Genomic DNA, 18,631 nt, shown 5'->3' with positions numbered 1-18,631 from the left:
ATTATCCTGTAATGTAAGGCCTAACTCATGATCTGGTTTCTTATCCATAGCCTATTGTCTAGGCTATTATTTGTAATTGCTTGGTGCACACTTCGAGAGAGAACTCCAATATAAGTATATTTATGAATCACTTGGCTCAGGTATACGTACCCTAACTTGTATCCTCGGTCTCTCTGCTGGTAGATCAGCTGCAGTCTTGATTTTCAGTATGAGCTGTCTTCATTTTTCCTCATGAAGATCTTCCTGTTCTTGGTCCAAGCAAATTGTAGTTTGTGGAGTGTTTCATATTTCTGGCTAGCCAATATAGATTTTGGTTCTGTTTTGTTGGATGTTCATTTAAGTATACTGTTGATTCCCCACTGATTTTAATATCTGCACAGAGAAGTTTTCCATGCTTTCCTTTTTTGTCCATGATTATGTTTTTTGTTTTACACGAATAGAATTTTGCAATTATGATAGGGGTCTTCTTTCTTCCGTCCTCATCTGTAACAGCTGGAAGTCAGTGGTAATATTCAGTGTCCCGGTCAGGTTGAATTTCTACTCAAACTGCACCTGCAACTTGAGTTACTATATCATACACGTTCTTGTCCTTAGAGACTGGTACGCCGGCTATTTCTAAATTATAATTCTTAGAATATTGATAAAGATCATTGATTTACTCCTTCAAATGATTTTGTTCTTTGAGAGCACTATTTTCATCCTTGCTGTTGTTCACTTCACTGGTTAGATGGTCTATGCACTTTTTAAGTTTACTGTTTTGCTGTAGTAGTTCATCATATTTTCTGGACTGAAACTCTAGTGAGCTGCAGACATCAGGATTTGCTGCATGCTGTTCACAGCTTCACATAGGCTTGTATTGTCCGCTTTAACTTTATTCTGCTCAAAAGAGTATGAAGGGGATTTAGCAGAAGTAGGGTTATGTTTGCATTATTTACAATAATACAAAATTTCCCCTGGATTTGCCAGCATTGCCTTAAAAACAGCATTTGAAACTCGTGCACAGTTTAAATGGAACGTTTCACCATACTTCCCGTCACACTGTACATAATTTTTGTTCTCCTTGAGCGTCACTTTGCAGCAACTGCACATAACATTGCTGGTATTGGGCGACATGATGGAATAGGTGAAAATAAGTGGAGGAGGAGTTGAATAATAATGTTGATGTGGATACTTATCTCAAAAACTGAAGATGTTACAGACATGAAAATTGGTATTTGGAATCTCCTTTAAAAACACACATTTTTTGTTTTTTGTAAAATCCACTTAAGGGGTGAAAATAATTGAAGGACGGGATGAATTTTTAAAATTAGTGCACATACAGCATATCTCAAAAACTTAACATGTTACAAATGTGAAAATTGATATTTAGAATCTCCTTTAAAAATAAAGAAATGCTTTTTTTTTGTTTGTTTGTATGTTTTTGACTTGAGGGAGGACTGTTCCTCACATGTATAGTTCTACGCCACATGTTCCAGAGTTAGCTCTGCCAGTAGCCTGGTCATCGTAGCCCCAAAAGGCAATATCATAAACATGGTTTACAAAGACGTTCCGGGGTGAAAGAAACTCAATTTTTCAGTGAGTTTTTATACTTTGGGGATTTTCAGATAATGTCTTAGTGCAGTACAGCGGAACGATTACTTTCATCAAATTACGAAAGACACACAAGCAAAGCAGCAGGTAACAGCTAGTAATAAGTAAGTTACCTCATTGTAGTGTTTTCAACTCTTTTTTTAAATGGCTGTCTTGAATGACTCAGATGAGGATTTCATGGAGAAAAATGTACAGAGTATTAATGACAGGGAGAAGAAAGACAAAGAAATAATAAAATCATCTTTACAGCTATGGTAAAATTTAATTTTAAACTTTCTGTATCATTTGAAGAGTTATAATTACTTCTGAAGAAGCATTGCAAGGTATTCATGAAATAAAGTTTTCTATCAGTTTATCTCGCTTCACACCGTATAAACCCAAAGGACTATCGTATCCAGTTCAAGGTCACAGGTTATCAACATGCACTAACACTAATAAAGTCTGTCCAAGAAGTTCTTTGTATATTCAAATATTGATGTAATTTTGTGGTGGAGAAATAAGTTGCAGCACAAAACTAAGCCATATTTTCTCTATAATACCAGAATCATTCCAGCTGAAGAAGACAGTCAAATTCCCATTTCTCATCACAATACAGCTGCCATGTTTATATTATCCTTCATTAAAAGAAAAAAAGGAAAAGTACTTCATTTTTCCACTAATTGATTCAGTTGAATATTGGCGGTGCGCATGCATCACCTCGTCACCCACAAAAATGCCAAATTGAGATTTTAGCAAGAGTATTTTGTCTTTGGCTCTCATTCATACAAAACCTCCTAAGCCTCTGAAATCTCTAAAGCATTCATTTTCCAATATAACGTAAGTCACGTGCCAACTGATATCTTAATATGTGCAATGCAATTTCTCGTATACCATCGATTTAGATTTGCCACTCAGGTAAGAATATCTCAACAAAACCTCGTAGCTATTATTGTTGTGAATAGCGATTGTCTGGTTTGCTAGGTGGAGAGTTTTAATGTGTTCCTGATCATTCTGTATAATTGCTATTTAGAGATGTGTAAGGGGCTTGTGTTTAATAACGTAAGGATGTGCACTATATTATCTTAGTTTTACTAGCATGTATTGAAACATTAGAGAAATGAATAACATCTGTCATCTACCCTTCCATGCAATGAATTTGTTAAATATTGAAAAAGAAGTGCATGTTTAGAACACTGTGAGATTATTCAAACTCACAATTGTGATGTTGGTCCGGTAACTCTAATGTCACAGTACTGTAAGTTATTTCTTGTGCTTATTCAGTATGAGCACAGTTTTTAAATCAGGCTAATTTTCTGCTTCTAGGAGCCGATTGATATTATAATCAGAATATGGGTTCAGATGAATGGTCTAATCATTGTACAGTTGGAGACAAAGAAATCGAACAGTTAAATCAAAAGTTTTGTGAGCAAAATCTCTATTTTCAAAATAAATGCAGAAATTTAGTCAAGATTCCACTCAATCAGCTGCTAGACACCGGGAAGAAATCTTCATCAAAACTGTGTGTGAAAGAGAGAGAATTTAATGAAGCTATGGAATTATCTTCTGAATAGCTATCAAACTCAGTTGAAGAATGTTACTGCTGAAACTTCAAATGGAAACAGGCTTTCAGGTGGTGAAGATGAGAATAATAATAATAATAATAATAATAATAATAATAATAATAATAATAATAATGTTATTTGCTTTACGCCCCACTAACTATTTTTACGGGTTTTGGAGACGCCGAAGTGCCAGAATTTAGTCCCGCTGGAGTTTTTATCTGCCAGTAAATATACCGACACGAGGCTGATGTATCTAAGCACCTTCAAATACCACTGGACCGAGCCAGGATTGAACCTGCCAAGTTGGGCTCAGAAGGCCAGCACCTCAGCCGTCTGAGCCACTTAGCCCGTTATGAGAATAACAAAATTATTCCAAGGACTTTATGCAAGAGGGAGAAGAATGTTGGGTTTACTTGTGCCTGCTGTCCAAAATGCTAACAGACCTGAGAGAGAATTAGGTGCAAGGTGTCAGTCTGAATACTGTAATAAATTACCAGGAGAAAAAAATGTGATATAATTTCTGATGAACCTATGCAACTTATTTTTCATAAATTCTGGTCGGATGCAACGTGAGAACAGAGAAAGGTTTACGTTGTGAGTAATGTGCTGCGTATTAAACCAAAATGAAGATATGTACAGAGAACATCTCCAGAAGAAACAATACCTTCTTGTATCACCTAACTGTTGATAATGAGCTTATTCCAGCGTGCAAATCAGTGTTCCTTGCCACTCTTGGTCTGCGTGAATTTTTGGTCGTTGACTGGGTGAGAAAGAGTCAGTATGGTATGCATGACTCAATGGAGACTCTTAACTAGGCAAGGTAAAAGTTCTTTGCCCAAGAGAGGAGATAGAACCCGGATATTAAGTGATTAATTTATTCTTTGCCCAAATTACCATCACATTATGTCAGAAAAGAAAGCTGTAAATTGTGGCCAGTATCTAGTAATCGGGAGATAGTGGGTTCGAACCCCACTGTCGGTAGCCTTGAAGATGGTTTTCCGTGGTTTCCCATTTTCACACCAGGCAAATGCTGGGGCTGTACCTTAATTAAGGCCATGGCCACTTCCTTCCCGTTCCTAGGCCTTTCCTATCCCGTCGTCGCCATAAGACCTATCTGTGTCGGTGCGACGTAAAGCAAATAGCAAAAAAGCTGTAAATTATACTTGGAGCAAAATATCACCTCACTTAGCCTGCTCTACAGTATGTACTGCATTAAATGTGGGACGTCTGGGGAGAAGTCTGCCAGCAGGAAGAAATTTTTAGCAATATTTAATGAAAAGAAACTCTCGCTTTACAAACTTAAGGAGGACAAATGTAATGAGAGTGTGAAGTACGAAGTTGGAAATTTGAGTGAAAATGACTGGAAGGAGCATATCATAAGGAAGGACAGAGCATGGCAGGAGAAGTAATTTGACAAGGGGAATGGCTAAAGACAACCAAACAGTAGTCTTAACGATGGATTTTCAGGCTGTAGAAGGTGCAGCGTGTCTTACAGCAAGTGCTACGTTTTACAAAACTAAACTTCGCGTCCACAACTTTACTATCTATAATGAACAGAACCATCATATCATTTGTTACTGGTTTTCTGAAGTAGATGCTTCCACATTCATTTAATGCATTATAGAGTGCCTTCAGACGTACTGTGGTGAATTAAAAGAAATAAAATTATATAGCAATGGATGCACTTACCAAAATTGCATTGAATTTTGGCAAACGGAATTTTGGATTTTTCAATCAGAACTTTGACTGTGATCCAAAATTTCTTAGAGAAAGGACATTCACAGATGGAGTACGATTCTGTGCATAGGTGGCATTGAAAGGAAACTGAAAATTGAGAGATACATATCCCCAGTGATTACCTCTTGATAACAAAAGAAGCCAGAAGAAAGCCCTTCCTTTATGAAGCTACGTAGATGGACTACTCAAACTTCCAAGATTTCTAAACGGAAGCATACAAATATAGAAAAAAATGTTTACTTTTATTGGAAAGGTTATTATTCTTAAATCTCAAGTTCCATTTTTGGACTAGTTTCTTTGTAGTTAGGTACCAAGCCCATTTTTCGGGTACAACAGTATCAGGCCGGGAAAGGACAAGGCGACATAGATCAGGTCCCTCTTGTACCATCCTTCTGGCGAGATATAGTTCAAGCTCACTTTTGATGACGACTGGACGAATTACATTGGTGGAGAAGTGTGAATATGCTCTCCTTGAGAAAGGAAGGAAGAAGATAACTGCCCAGAAATTTCAGCACTTCCAGGAACTGAAAATAGTTCTTTGGAAGTGCTGTCCTCATTACTATGCTTCACTACCTCATGAAACCAGTTAAAAAATGTCCTTTTATGCTGAAATCGGTAATGTAGAAAGCTTTTCAGTAGAAGACTAGTAATAATTGGTGAGTAGTGTGAATAATGTGCTGGCTCCGCGGTGTAGAGGTAGCATGCCTGCCTATTACCCGGAGGTCCCGGATTTAATTCCTGGTCAGGTCAGGGATTTTTACCTGGATTTGAGGGCTGGTTCAAGGTTGCATTGTAAATATTACCAGTAACATTGATATTAAATTGTCATTAGTAGAAGTTTTATGCATTATGTTCGATTAAAATCATTTTGAATTTTTCTTCTTGGGAAGTAAAGGGTCATTACTTGTTTGTTTTGGAATAAAATAGTTTTTTATAACTTGCTATTCGCACATTTTTATGTTCAGAAAGGTTATTTACCAGCACATTGTATCGCACTAAATGATAATTATCAAGCAGTGCGTAATCTCGTAACCCGTGATTCAGAAACTGGGGCCATAACAAAAGCTCGTAACCCCCTTAAATATTAAAAGATGAATAAGAATACTTTCTGGTACGAACTGATCATTACCAACCAATACTTAAAACAGTATGTCAACATATAGAAGTGCATTGGCAGAATAACAGTGGGAAAGTTTGTTGTGCCTCCTGTAAAATTGCACTTTAGTGGTTACTAGGTGTCGCACGCACACCATCAATATGTATTATAAACCTTGTGTTAGCCGCAAATAATTTTTCTTTTCTCCTCCTGAATTTTTGCTGATGGAAGACGTTTTCTGCTTTTCCTTACTGTAGTTTGGTGATGGAAGTAAATTCTTTTCTTTGGATACCCAAAAGTCCCAAAGTGAAGAAAGAGAAGACTGAAGCAGTTCTTCCATTGTCATTTGATGTGAAGATAAAATACATTTGCCTGACTCAGTAAAGTCTAAAAAAAAAACAAAGAAAAAAACAAGTTTATCCTCAGGACTGAAATCAATGAACTGACTAAGAAATAGTGATGTAGTTTTGTGTTTGCAAAGTTGTATCTATTAAGCACATAGTAGATATATTTTTGTAGTCATATTTGTATTTTGAGCACAGCATTTAAAACAGCAATCATTAAATATTGTAGGATTTGATGTATACAGGGGGATTCTATAGATAGATTATTCTCAACCTATGGCATACTTACTCTTAGTGGTAAAAACCAGACTCTTACTTGAATGCAATAATAATAGACTAAGGCACTTCAGTCATGTGTCAAACAAACCACATGTCAAAATTTGAGAAATTAATTGAATGTTTTGATCTTCTTCTTCTTCTTCTTCTTCACGAAAGATTGGCAGCCATCATCGAGTCATTATTCCTATCCTGCATCCTTTATCAGGGTTGCTGTATTGTTGATATCAAATCATCGTCAAAGGTTCCACATCCAGAATTGTCTTCTCAGTCAACGTTGATCACTGAAAGATAGAAAGTCATATATAGATAGACAGGAACATAAGGTTATTGATTTTATGTCCCACTAACTGCCTTTTTTTGGTGGATTTTGGAGATGGATCAGTGCCAGAATATTGTCCTGCATGAGTTCTTTTACATGCTGGTAAATCTATTGATATGGACTTAGCCAGGATCAGTCCTGCCAACTCAAGCTCAGGACAGTGCTGTACCATCTGAGCTACTCAGCCTGACAACCTGCAATAACAGATCAGCATTGGAAGAGAGAACAATAGAAAAGGATACAAGGTCAAACATGAAAATTAAAGGACAAGGACAATTTCCAAATCTTCATACATTGCCATTTTCAAATAGGTGGGCTCTCTCCTTAGCAATCCAGTTTCTTCTACATACATCTCTTCTCAGCCCCCGTCAAGCTTGTTTCTGGTTCCCAGCTTTATCAAGATGGTGGGCTTCACCACTCATTTAGAGGCCATCTTGACAGATCTTCAGTCATAATACAGGGAGTGGGAAACCAGATAACAGAGGAAAAGGGAAGAGACAGAAAGATGAATACAGGTGGTAAAAGAAAAGATGTACAAACCTAAAAAGAGAAAAAGAAACCCATTTCTAGGAAATGTGTGATTTTGACAAGTGCTTGACGAGAATTTTGTCATCCATCCCTTATTTTTCCATGTGATGAGTCTCTCTCATATCAGTCCATATCAGTGTGTTGCTGGAAATGTTCCACTAGGCAAGTAATCTAGGTTTGTTTGTGTCTTCTTAAGATGTTTTTTAAATTATTTTTTTATAAGGAGTAAATATTATCCATGCTGAATGTATTTTCAGATTAAGACTATGTTATACATTAGTTGAACCAAATTTCTATGTATCTTAAGCTCAAAAATCTGCTGTGTATTTAGTTTAATTCAGTACTTATATCTTTTGAGATATGATTGTAAAATATTCATCTACATATTCCATTAATTTTTACAGTATTGTAAGATATTTATTCACAGTTATAATAAATATGTACTATACATTTTAAATGAATGAGATGTATTAATAAAATCATTTTGCTATTATGCAGGGTATAATTTATGGACATGGGTTGACAAACGGTGTATGCTATAAATCATGGCCATAGTACAATATATTCTGCTGCTTTGAGAACAGAGAAAAAAGGGATGTAGCGTAGTAGGCAACTGAGTACTCTTAGGCAAAATTTAAAATACTGTAGTCTGTTAAGCTGGAGTCCTATATAGCACTCAACTCTTGTCTCTTGAACTTCTAGAGCTAGAGCATTCACAACAATGTGTTCCTAAATGTTTCCCACATTTTTGTCGTAATGACACTGATAAAAGTATTGGAATGGAACAAACAAGTGTCAAATTAAGTTGTACTGTAATACAACATTTCGTATTAATAAAAATGATATTTTGTATACTTCTCTATTGCATTGATATTTTCAGCTGTTGGCATCAGGGTTTTTGATTATGTATGTCACATTTTATGAAGTTCACAAATACTGGTACCATGTGGGATCAAAAATTGATCCATAACTGGGTGTCAAGTTAACATTCATACATAAGTTGATTTACAAGTTGGTTCTAACCATTTAAAAACTCTAGAACAATGGCCATAGTTCATAGATTCACCTTGTATAAGCCATTCAGGATGAATACACCACTGTAACAGTTGTGATTAAAGGAATCTGTTTTTACCAGATGTAATCTGTTGCATAGTTATTGATGTGTGAGTAAAATCCCTCTCCGATATTCCTGTTCGTCTATCTAAAATATGATCAAAAAGCATTCTTAGGGAAATAACCTTCAGTTGGCCCATTATTAGCTAAAATAAGCTTGTTTCTACATGTTCACATGCCACAGATGCTGGTCTAACCAAATACCAAAGTCTCAATGTCTTGGATTTGAATTTTGGAAGTGAAGGTTTTTAAGTCAATTTGGTAAATCTGAAGTCTGTGAAAATGTCATGGTTCAATACATTTTCAATTCCTTCAGATTAAAAATTTTCCTTAACATGTAATATTTGGGAAATAACAGTTATGCTTTACCTGCTGCTATTTGTCTCAAATCCAAAATATAGCACATTGTAGTGCTCCTTCGTAAACCTGTGATTAGTCATCCCATTCATCATTAGTGCATGCAGAACACTTGTAAGTAGAAAGTATGGGGTTGGAGGGTAACCTAGTATACCAAGGTTCCCAGACATTGCCATTATTCCCAGAGTCAGTCCTCGAATTCAAATTTTTGTCCCCTTACCGTCCAGTTTTTTATACTCCTAAATTTCCCCTACCGGGCGAGTTGGCTGTGCGCGTAGAGGCGCGCGGCTGTGAGCTTGCATCCGGGAGATAGTAGGTTCGAATCCCACTATCGGCAGTCCTGAAGATGGTTTTCCGTGGTTTCCCATTTTCACACCAGGCAAATGCTGGGGCTGTACCTTAATTAAGGCCACAGCCGCTTCCTTCCAACTCCTAGGCCTTTCCTATCCCATCGTTGCCATAAGACCTATCTGTGTCGGTGTGACGTAAAGCTCCTAGCAAAAAAAAAAAAAAAAAAAAAAAATCCCCCTATTTTCAAACATGATTTCATAAAATATTGGCAAGATCAGAGAGATTTGCATTAGCAGACAGCTGACAAAACTTTCAGTACACTGCTTGACAAAAAAAAAAAGTTGAAGCCCCTAGAAGGAGGCAGGAAACAAAATGAAACTTCACGTGTTGAGAGGCTATGTGATCGTAAGCTATGATTTTTATAATGATCTGTAATGAAATACAATTACAATTCAAATAGAGAAAAGAAAAGAGTTCCTCCTATTCAACACACCTTTTTTTTTTCTCTAGCTGAAGGGTATGTGATGTTATTTTAGTGATTACAAAATTGAGTCAAATGTACAAAGAACTTGGCAGTACAAGCCCACTTATCAGTATGACATTGCACTCCCTCTGGCCTGGATGCATGCACTGATTCTATTGAAAATAGTGTCATAAAGCTGTTGTATCCTCTCCTGAGGCATGCTGCCCTACAACTGTTGTAACTGGTCCTTGAAATCCTGGATACTGGCACTGGGAAGGAGTTGACATCCAAGCGGGGACAGATCTGGGAATCTTGCTGGCCATAGATGTACCTCAACATCACGCAGACAGTTCGAGACACGTGTCGTGTGTGGACGGGCATTGTCCTGCTGAAAAACAGCACCAGGATACTGTTTCATGAGAGGTAAGACATGAGGACGCAGGATGTTCATGACGTACTGTTGTACCATCAGAGTTCCCTCAATCGCTACCAGTTGTGCCCTGAAGTCATAGCCGATGGCTCCTCACATCATAACGTTAGGAGCAACAACATTGTGCTTCTCAAAAACACTGGAAGAATGGGACTTCTCCCCAGGTCGCTGTCATACTCGCAGATGATGGTCATCCGGGATACTGCAGAACCATGATTCATCAGCAGTCCATGCTTCCCGGTCACGGCACCACTCCAAACACAGCTTCCTGTATTATGATGTTAAAAGCAGCCTACACATAGTACGGTAATTGCCTAGTCTGGCTGCTGCTAGTCTCCAACCAATGGTGCAGGATGACACAGAATGTTTCAGCAAGTCCATTACTTGTTCTCGGATGTCAGGCACAGATGTGAAGGGGTTACGATGTGCTTGTTGCATAATGCGGTGATCCTCCCTTGTGGTGGTCAGACTTGGTCGACCGGAACCTTGACAACGAGTTGTCTGCAATCACATTCCCATGCAGTCCAGTAATGGGCTAGTGTCATATCCAAATGCCCCACAAATCTGGATATTGCACAGTTCGACCAGCCAGCCAATGGAGACCCACTTTCAAATTATGTCAGGTGCTGGTAACACTGTCTCACACAAGTACGCTGCATCTCTGTGTCCTTCACAGTGATCACTCAACGTCGAACACTGTTCATGTCCCGCTCCTTATATACCCTACCAGGCCTGGTAAAAGCACTAAACACAAACAACACTAATGCACTCAGGTGGTCGTTCTACTTGTCACAGAAAATTGCAACTCTAATCATTTACATACCCGCTGATGGTGTGTACGTGTACGAAGTTACACAGACTTCCAACCATTTCTTCTGGGTGCTTCAATTTTTTTGTCAAGCAGTGTAGTTGATGTATTTCTCCACTAGACTTTGACAAAATCATGCTCATGTTGCTTAAATTTTTGAAACAGAAGTCAACGTTGTTTTTGTTATTTTTATTTACTTTTGTAGTTGCAGCATGTTAGGTAGGACCTACACCAAAAATAAGCAGATACATATCCAAGGTTTTGTACCATTAGCCCTTATTTAACCCACGCAGACTTGTAACATGAGGATCCGCACGTGGTCTGAAATCTATTAAAGAAACTATTTAAAATAGTTTGTTGGGTCCACCTTGTCAATACACTTTTAATGGTATGAAAATTATTTATTCATTCATACATGTTTCAAAAACAATATGCATTCCCTTCATCAGTGAAGACAAATCAAAGAATAAAAAACAATATAACACTATCTTTTGTTAAGCCCACAATTTAAGAGAGAAAAAGAAAAAGAAAAAAGAAAAACTTGAAGATCTAAAATTTATTTAGGTATTCTTTTTCAGCATCATCAAAATATTAAAATGTTATGTAATAATTTTCATAATATTTCACTAATGTTTGTTTATTCATTGACATGGTGAATTAGGATATAAAAATTTAAATTGTATTGCATGTTCTTAATGCAGGAAAATATATGTGACACTCTTAAGTATGAATTATTGTTAAAACCATGGGTTCCACAAATAACCTATGATTTTAAAGGTGATTTGCAAGCTGGAACCCGCCACCAGTGGTTGAAGGATTATTCTACGTGGCTACGCTATTCTCATGAACTGAAGGGCGCTTTATGCCAAACGTGTGTTCTGTTTAAGCCAAGCGTTAAAAGAGGTCTTCAAGGATCGTTCATTACGAAACCTTTCACAAAATATAAGGACGTTAATACCGGCGCCAAAGACCATATAAAATCAAATTGGCATAGATAATTATCAGAAAAGACGAAAAACTTTGTGCATATCTATGAAGGAAGGCAACTCATGGTAGCTGATCAAATCATTAGTAGTCTCTACCATCATACTGAACAAAATAGAAAGAAGCTGTAACCAATTTTGTCAATTATCATTTTCTGTGGAACCCATGATATCTTACTTTGAGGGAAAACATCAGACAGCGGAATTTTTTATGATTTAATGGAATTCCGCCTGGAGGCAGGAGATGCTCTACTACAAGAACACCTCTCAAATACTACAAAAAAAAAAAAAAAAGCCAAGTACACTTCTCATCAAATTCAGAATGAAATGATAAGATTTTGTGAACGGGAATTACGAGAGATACTGGTTATGGAAGCAAATTCATGCAGTGCCTTCTCTGTTATTGCTGACAAGACAGCTGACATATCTGGAACTGAGCAGCTATTGGAATTCAGTTCATCAAGAATACATCTAATGATGATTTGAAAGTACGTGAAAAATTCCTTGGGTTTCAGCATTTGGAAGAAATTAATGTCAAGTCAAACACAAACACAATTTTGAAATTTTAACAAGCTCTGGTCTGGATTTAACCAAACTATGTGGTCAAGGATACGATGGTTGTGCTACTATAGCAGGACATGAAGACAGAGTTGCAAAATTAATACAAGATAGGTACCAAAAGGCTATTTTCTGTCACTGTGCTAGTCAAACTTAACCTGGTAATAAACGACCTCAATGAACTCTCTGTTGTGAATAATGTGGCAGGTACCATCAAGGAAATAAATCACTTTTTTGTGAAAGTCCACTTCAAAGAAAGCAGATCTGCAACATACCTCTTTTCTGTGAAACAATATGGTCCTCAAAGCACAAAAGCATTAGGTTATTTTCAGAAAACTTTTTCAGTATCATGAAGGCTCTCGAAAATATTTCTAACTGCCGAAGTTTCAATTCCAAGACTCAACAACGTGCATTTAACCTTCACTGTTCACCATTGAACTCGGCCTTTATTGTTGCAATGCACGTAATGGCAAAATACAGTGGCAATTTAGAACCGGTAACAAACTCCCTTCAAGTGGAAGGACTGGCGGTCTTCAAAGTTAGAGAACATATCTTGTTGCTTCTGGACCTTTTTAAAAAGCAACAATCAGATGCAATTACCCATTTTCAAAGAATAATGGTAGATGCTGAGGACACAGCTTCTAATAGTGGATTTGAAATAATGCTCTCTCGCCTCACTGCCAAGCAGCGTCATAGGGCGAACCACAGTGAAACTAGGGTTGAGGACTATTACAGAGTTTCAATCTAAATTCCCTACAAGGACTCACTGATATGGTCTCTAGAATTGCGTTTTGGAGAACAAAACAAGACCATACTGATGCTGTATTCTCTCCATCCTTGTGTTATGAAAATATTGCTTTTTTTTTTTTTGCATTCCATGAAAGCTCTTTCTAATATCTACAAAATAGACAGGTTAATGGTGGACACAGAAATGTGGTATGACATTTGGCAAACCAAGGACTGTAAACCAGATATGAATTTCCTAGAACTTTTAAAACATTTATGCAAGCCCCTGACCTATGGGAGTAACGGAGTCTCACTCCCATTTGACAGGCGAGGGACTCCTTGGAAACAACTTGGCGAACGAAATGGAATTTGATGGAGAGCTATCAATATTAATGGGGCTTATGGAAGAAAGTAGAACTGGCTGAGTCAGCAAAGAGGATGCATCTGGATGTGCTAGGGGTAAATGCTATTCGGGTAAGGGGAGATAAAGAGGAAAAGATAGGTGATTATCAAGTGTACTCGATGGGTGTTAATAAAGGAAGGGCAGAGTGTGGGGTAGGGCTGTTCATCCGGAATACTATTGCACGCAACATAGTTTCTGTTAGGCATGTAAATGAGCAAATTATGTCGGTAGATTTGGCAGTTGGAGGGATTAGGACAAGAATTGTCTCATTGTATTCACCATGTGAGGGTGCAGATGAGAATGTTGACAAGTTTTATGAAGCATTGAGTGACATCGTAGTCAGGGTCAACAGCAAGGATAGGATAGTGCTAATGGGCAATTTCAGCGTAAGAGTGGGAAATAAAACTGAAGGATATGAAAGGGTGATGGGTAAATGTGGGGAAGATAGGAAAGCTAACAGGAATGGGAAGCGTTTGCTGGACTTCTCTGCTAGTATGGTTTTAGCAGTTACGAATACATTTTTCAAGCATAAGGCTATTCACCGCTACACATCGGAGGCTAGGGGTACCAGATCCATAATGGACCATATCTTAACCGACTTCAAATTCAGGAAATCTGTTTGGAATGCACGGGTTTTCCGGGATTTTTTAATGATACAGACCCCTATCTGATCTGTAGTGAACAAATTATCTCTAGGCCTAGGATAGAGAAAGTGAAATCTGTCGGCAAACAAATATGGGTAGAAAATCTTCAGGATGAGGAAATTAGACAGAAATACATGGATATGATTAGTGAGAAGTTACGAACAGTGGACAGTAAGCAGGTTCAGGATATAGAAAGAGAATTGGTGGCATACAGGGATGCTGTTGTAGAAACAGCAAGGGAATGCCTAGGAACAACTGTGTGTAAAGATGCGAAAAAGCAAATATCTTGGTGGAATAATGAAGTGAGAGTAGCGTGTAAACGTAAAAAGAAGGCGTATCAGAAATGGCTCCAAACAAGGGCTGATGCAGACAGGGAATTGTACATAGCTGAAAGAAAGAGAGTGAAACATATAGTTGTTCAATCTGAGAAGAAGTCATGGTTAGAGTTTGGTAATAACCTGAAAAGGCTATGTCTAGCAGCAGGGAAACCTTCCTGGATAGTAATAAAGAATCTTAGGATGGCAGCGAAAAAGGAAATGAACAGTGTTTTGTGTAATTCAGGTGAACTCGTAATAGACCCCAAGCAATCACTGGACAGGTGGAGGGAATATTTTGAAAATCTTCTCAACATTTCTGTCTGTTAGGTCATCAGCCCAGAGGCTGGTTGGATCCTCAAATAGTATCACCAAAGGCTATGCAGTTATAGGGAAACCACAAAAACCAATGTCAGAGCCCAAATGAGGCATACTAGGCAAGATGAGGAGTGAGGTAGCTTGCCATTGCTTTCCTCACTGGGCCAGCCGGTGCTACTGCAGCACGACTGATCCTATGAGCAACACCATTCATAACACTCAGACACTAGTTGTGCTCCAAATGTCATTACGCAGCACCACCCATACCCCAGGAGCTTTCATACTGACACAGCCATGGATGAGACTGGGACTTCGGTGGAAGCTACACTTTGCTCTGGCCTGTTCCAACAGACAGATACAAAAATACTGCGTCCATCAAGAAATGGCAACATAAAACAAAATATTCCTGGTGGTGTCGTGAACAACTGAGCTCATGGGGAGGAGAAAAATGATGTTGGTGAAATTCTGCTTGAGGAAGTGGAAAAGGTGGTAAACAAACTCCGTTGTCATAAAGCAGCAGGAACAGATAAAGTTACACCTGAAATGTTGAAGTATAGTGGGAAGGCAGGGATGAAATGGCTTCATAGAGTAATAAAATTAGCATGGAGTGTTGGTAAGGTACCTTCAGATTGGACAAAAGCAGTAATTACACCTATCTATAAGCAAATGAACAGGAAGGATTGCAACAACTATCAAGGTATCTCATTGATTATTATACCAGGCAAAGTATTCACTGGCATCGTGGAAGGGAGGGTGCGATCAGTAGTTCAGAGGAAGTTGGATGAAAACCAGTGTGGTTTCAGACCACAGAGGGGCTGTCAGGATCAGATTTTCACTATGCGCTAGGTAACTGAAAAATGCTACGAGAGGAATAGACAGTTATGTTTGTGTTTCATAGATCTAGAGAAAGCATATGGCAGGGTACCGAGGGAAACGATGTTTGTCAAACTGGGGGACTATGGGATTAAGGGTAGATTATTAAAAGCTATCAAAGGCATTTATGTTGACAATTGGGCTGCAGTGGGAATTGATGATAGAATGAGTTCTTAGTTCAGGGTACTCACAGGAGTTAGACAAGGCTGTCTTTCACCGTTGTTGTTCGTTGCTTACATTGATCATCTGCTGAATGGTATAAAATGGTAGGCAGGGATTCAGTTAGGTGGAAATGTAGTAAGCAGTCTAGCCTATGCTCATGACTTGGTCTTAATGGCAGATTGTGCCGAAAGCGTGCAGTCTAATATCTTGGAACTTGAAAATAGGTGCAATGAGTATGGTAAGAAAGTTAGCCTTTCAAAGATTAAATTGTTCACAACTAAGTATTTATTTATTTTCCACCTAGTCGATACAATGATTGCCTAAGGCAATTTAATGGTTAAAAGTGGTACATGTTTCGTATATTATCAACATCTTCAGCCACATAACACTGTTTAGATGAAAAATACATAAATTGACAAAGTAATGCCTTGGAAGAAGTGTCCTTAAAATTAACATAAGATTGACACAGCAGAAGAAATTAAGGAAGCATTAAAAAATCTTAGAAATAACAAAGCTAGTGGGGAAGACTCCATAACAGCTGAACTTTTAAAATGGGCTGAACCAAAAATTATAGAAGATCTATAAATAATCTTTGAAGAAATTTGGGAAACAGAAAAGATCCCAGAGGAGTGGAAAGTGGCTCTAATACACCTATTATACAAGAAGGGTAACAAGCAAGATGTCAACAACTACAGAGGTATCTCTCTCTTGCCAGTTGCTTACAAGATATTATCAACAATACTACTAAACAGAGTAAAATCGACGCTGGACAGTCAATTGGGTGAATATCAAGGTGGATTTAGAGAGGGAAGATTTTGCTCTGAACAGATTTTCAACCTGAAATCTATAATATGACACAGATTAATAAACTCCAAAGACATAGTTGTAACATTTATTGACTTTAAAAAATCTTTTGACTCTGTTGATAGGGAAACCCTAGATAAAGTAATCCAGAAAATTGGAGTTAAAACTAAATTGGCAAACCCAATTTGTAAAACACTTACAGACACTATCTCGAAAGTAAAATTTATGGGTGAAATATCTCGACCTTTTAAAATAAATACAGGTGTCAGGCAGGGCGATGGTCTATCTCCACTCCTTTTCAATTGTGTCATGGAGAAAATTGTAAGAATTTGGAATGAAAAACTGAAAGAATCCAAAATATTACCACTCATACTGGGGAAGAAGAACAAATTGAAGAATAAATTGCCCAGCATTTGCAGATGACTTTGCCATACTTTCAGATAGCCTTACAGATGTAGCAATGCAAGTCAATCTCCTTGAAAAGACAGCCAACATGACAGGCTTGAGAATCTCTGCTGAGAAAACAAAATTTTTGATAAATATAAAAAGTGCCCCAAAGTTTTTAGTAATGGATATTGGTCAATTAGAAAAGGTAAAGAAATTCAAATATTTGGGTGAGACAATTCAAGAAAATGGTTTAGAAAAATCTGCTATAGAGGAGAGGATACAAAAGATGGAAAGAGCTTACGGTATAACTAACAATACTTATAACAAAAAGTGCTTATCAAGGAAACTTAAAATAAAGCACTACAATGCAGTAGTGAAACCAGAATGCCTTTATGCCAGCAAATGTCTAGCACTGAACTACAAGCTCAATAAATTAGAAATATTAGAAAGAAGAATTATAAGGAAAATATTAGGTCCTCTAAGAATTGCAGAGTTTTGGAAATTAAGAAGTAACAATGAAATTTACCAGAACGTAGAAAACATATCAGAAACAATAAGAAAAAGGAAATTACTGTTTCTTGGACACATTTACAGAATGGATGACAATAGACTAACTAAACGAATCTTCAAGTACCTTTGGGAAAATAAATCAACTACCACCTAGATTCAAGAAGACTTGAAAAGGAACAACATACGAGAATAAGAATTATTGGAGAGAAAGATTTTTAGAAAGAAAGTCTTACAAATGGAAGGATTCCAAGGGAGGAAGGAAAAGAAAACAGGCACAAAGTGGACTGAAGACAGGAAAAAGAAGCACAGTGAAACAATGAAAGAATACTGGAAGAAAAGGAAAGAACTAAGGAGGAAGAATTGAAATTGTAACATGGTCCCCAACTGGGCAGGTTCGATCCTGGCTCAGTCCGGTGGTATTTGAAGGTGCTCAAATACGACAGCCCCATGTCGGTAGATTTACTGGCACGTTAAAGAACTCCTACGGGACTAAATTCCGGCACCTCGGCGTCTCCGAAGACCTTAAAAAGTAGTTAGTGGGACGTACAACAAATAACATTATTATTATGAATCCAAAAGTAGTTGATAAACTGAATAAACTGATGCCCTGAGTGTGAGTTAAATGTAGGGATGGTGATGAAGATTATTTAAAGAGTCTTTTATCACATGTGAGATGATGCTCCTGAGGGTGATGACAGGAAGATCTATTTCCTTCAGTATTTTATAGATGAAATTAGTTTAGCCACCTCTGGCTTCAAAGAGTAAGCTGTGAACTATTTACTATTAATTTCCTTTTTCCCTCTCTCTTTAAGATTATTTTACTGTCCAGAAAGGCTTCCCTGCCACTTGACCAAGCCTCTCTAGGTTATTACCAAAATCTTTCTATGACTTCTTCTTGGATTCAACAATTATTTGTTTTACTCTGTTTCTTTCATCTACATACAATTGTCTGTCTGCATCAGTCCTTGTTTGGAGCCATTCCTGATATGCGTTCTTTTCTTATGTTTATAACCGGACCTTGCTTCATCATTCTGTCAAGATGTTTACCTCTCT

General features: G+C 37.6%; 1 long non-coding RNA gene across 1 annotated transcript in view; it reads right to left on the bottom strand.

Annotated features, from left to right (window-relative positions):
* Positions 1-6,715: 6,715 nt before the first annotated feature.
* LOC136858223 (uncharacterized) overlaps positions 6,716-18,631 on the bottom strand; it is a 43,029-nt gene continuing 31,113 nt past the window's right edge. The window contains exon 3 of the long non-coding RNA XR_010858617.2: positions 6,716-6,868. This is a non-coding gene — a long non-coding RNA (uncharacterized lncRNA). The remainder of the gene's footprint in view (positions 6,869-18,631) is intronic.

The sequence above is a fragment of the Anabrus simplex genome, chromosome 1 (assembly GCF_040414725.1).
Source record: "Anabrus simplex isolate iqAnaSimp1 chromosome 1, ASM4041472v1, whole genome shotgun sequence".
Classification (NCBI taxonomy): Eukaryota; Metazoa; Arthropoda; class Insecta; order Orthoptera; family Tettigoniidae; genus Anabrus; species Anabrus simplex.
The sequence above is the reverse complement of the archived record's forward strand: the minus strand, read 5'-3'. Positions and strand labels throughout refer to the sequence as shown.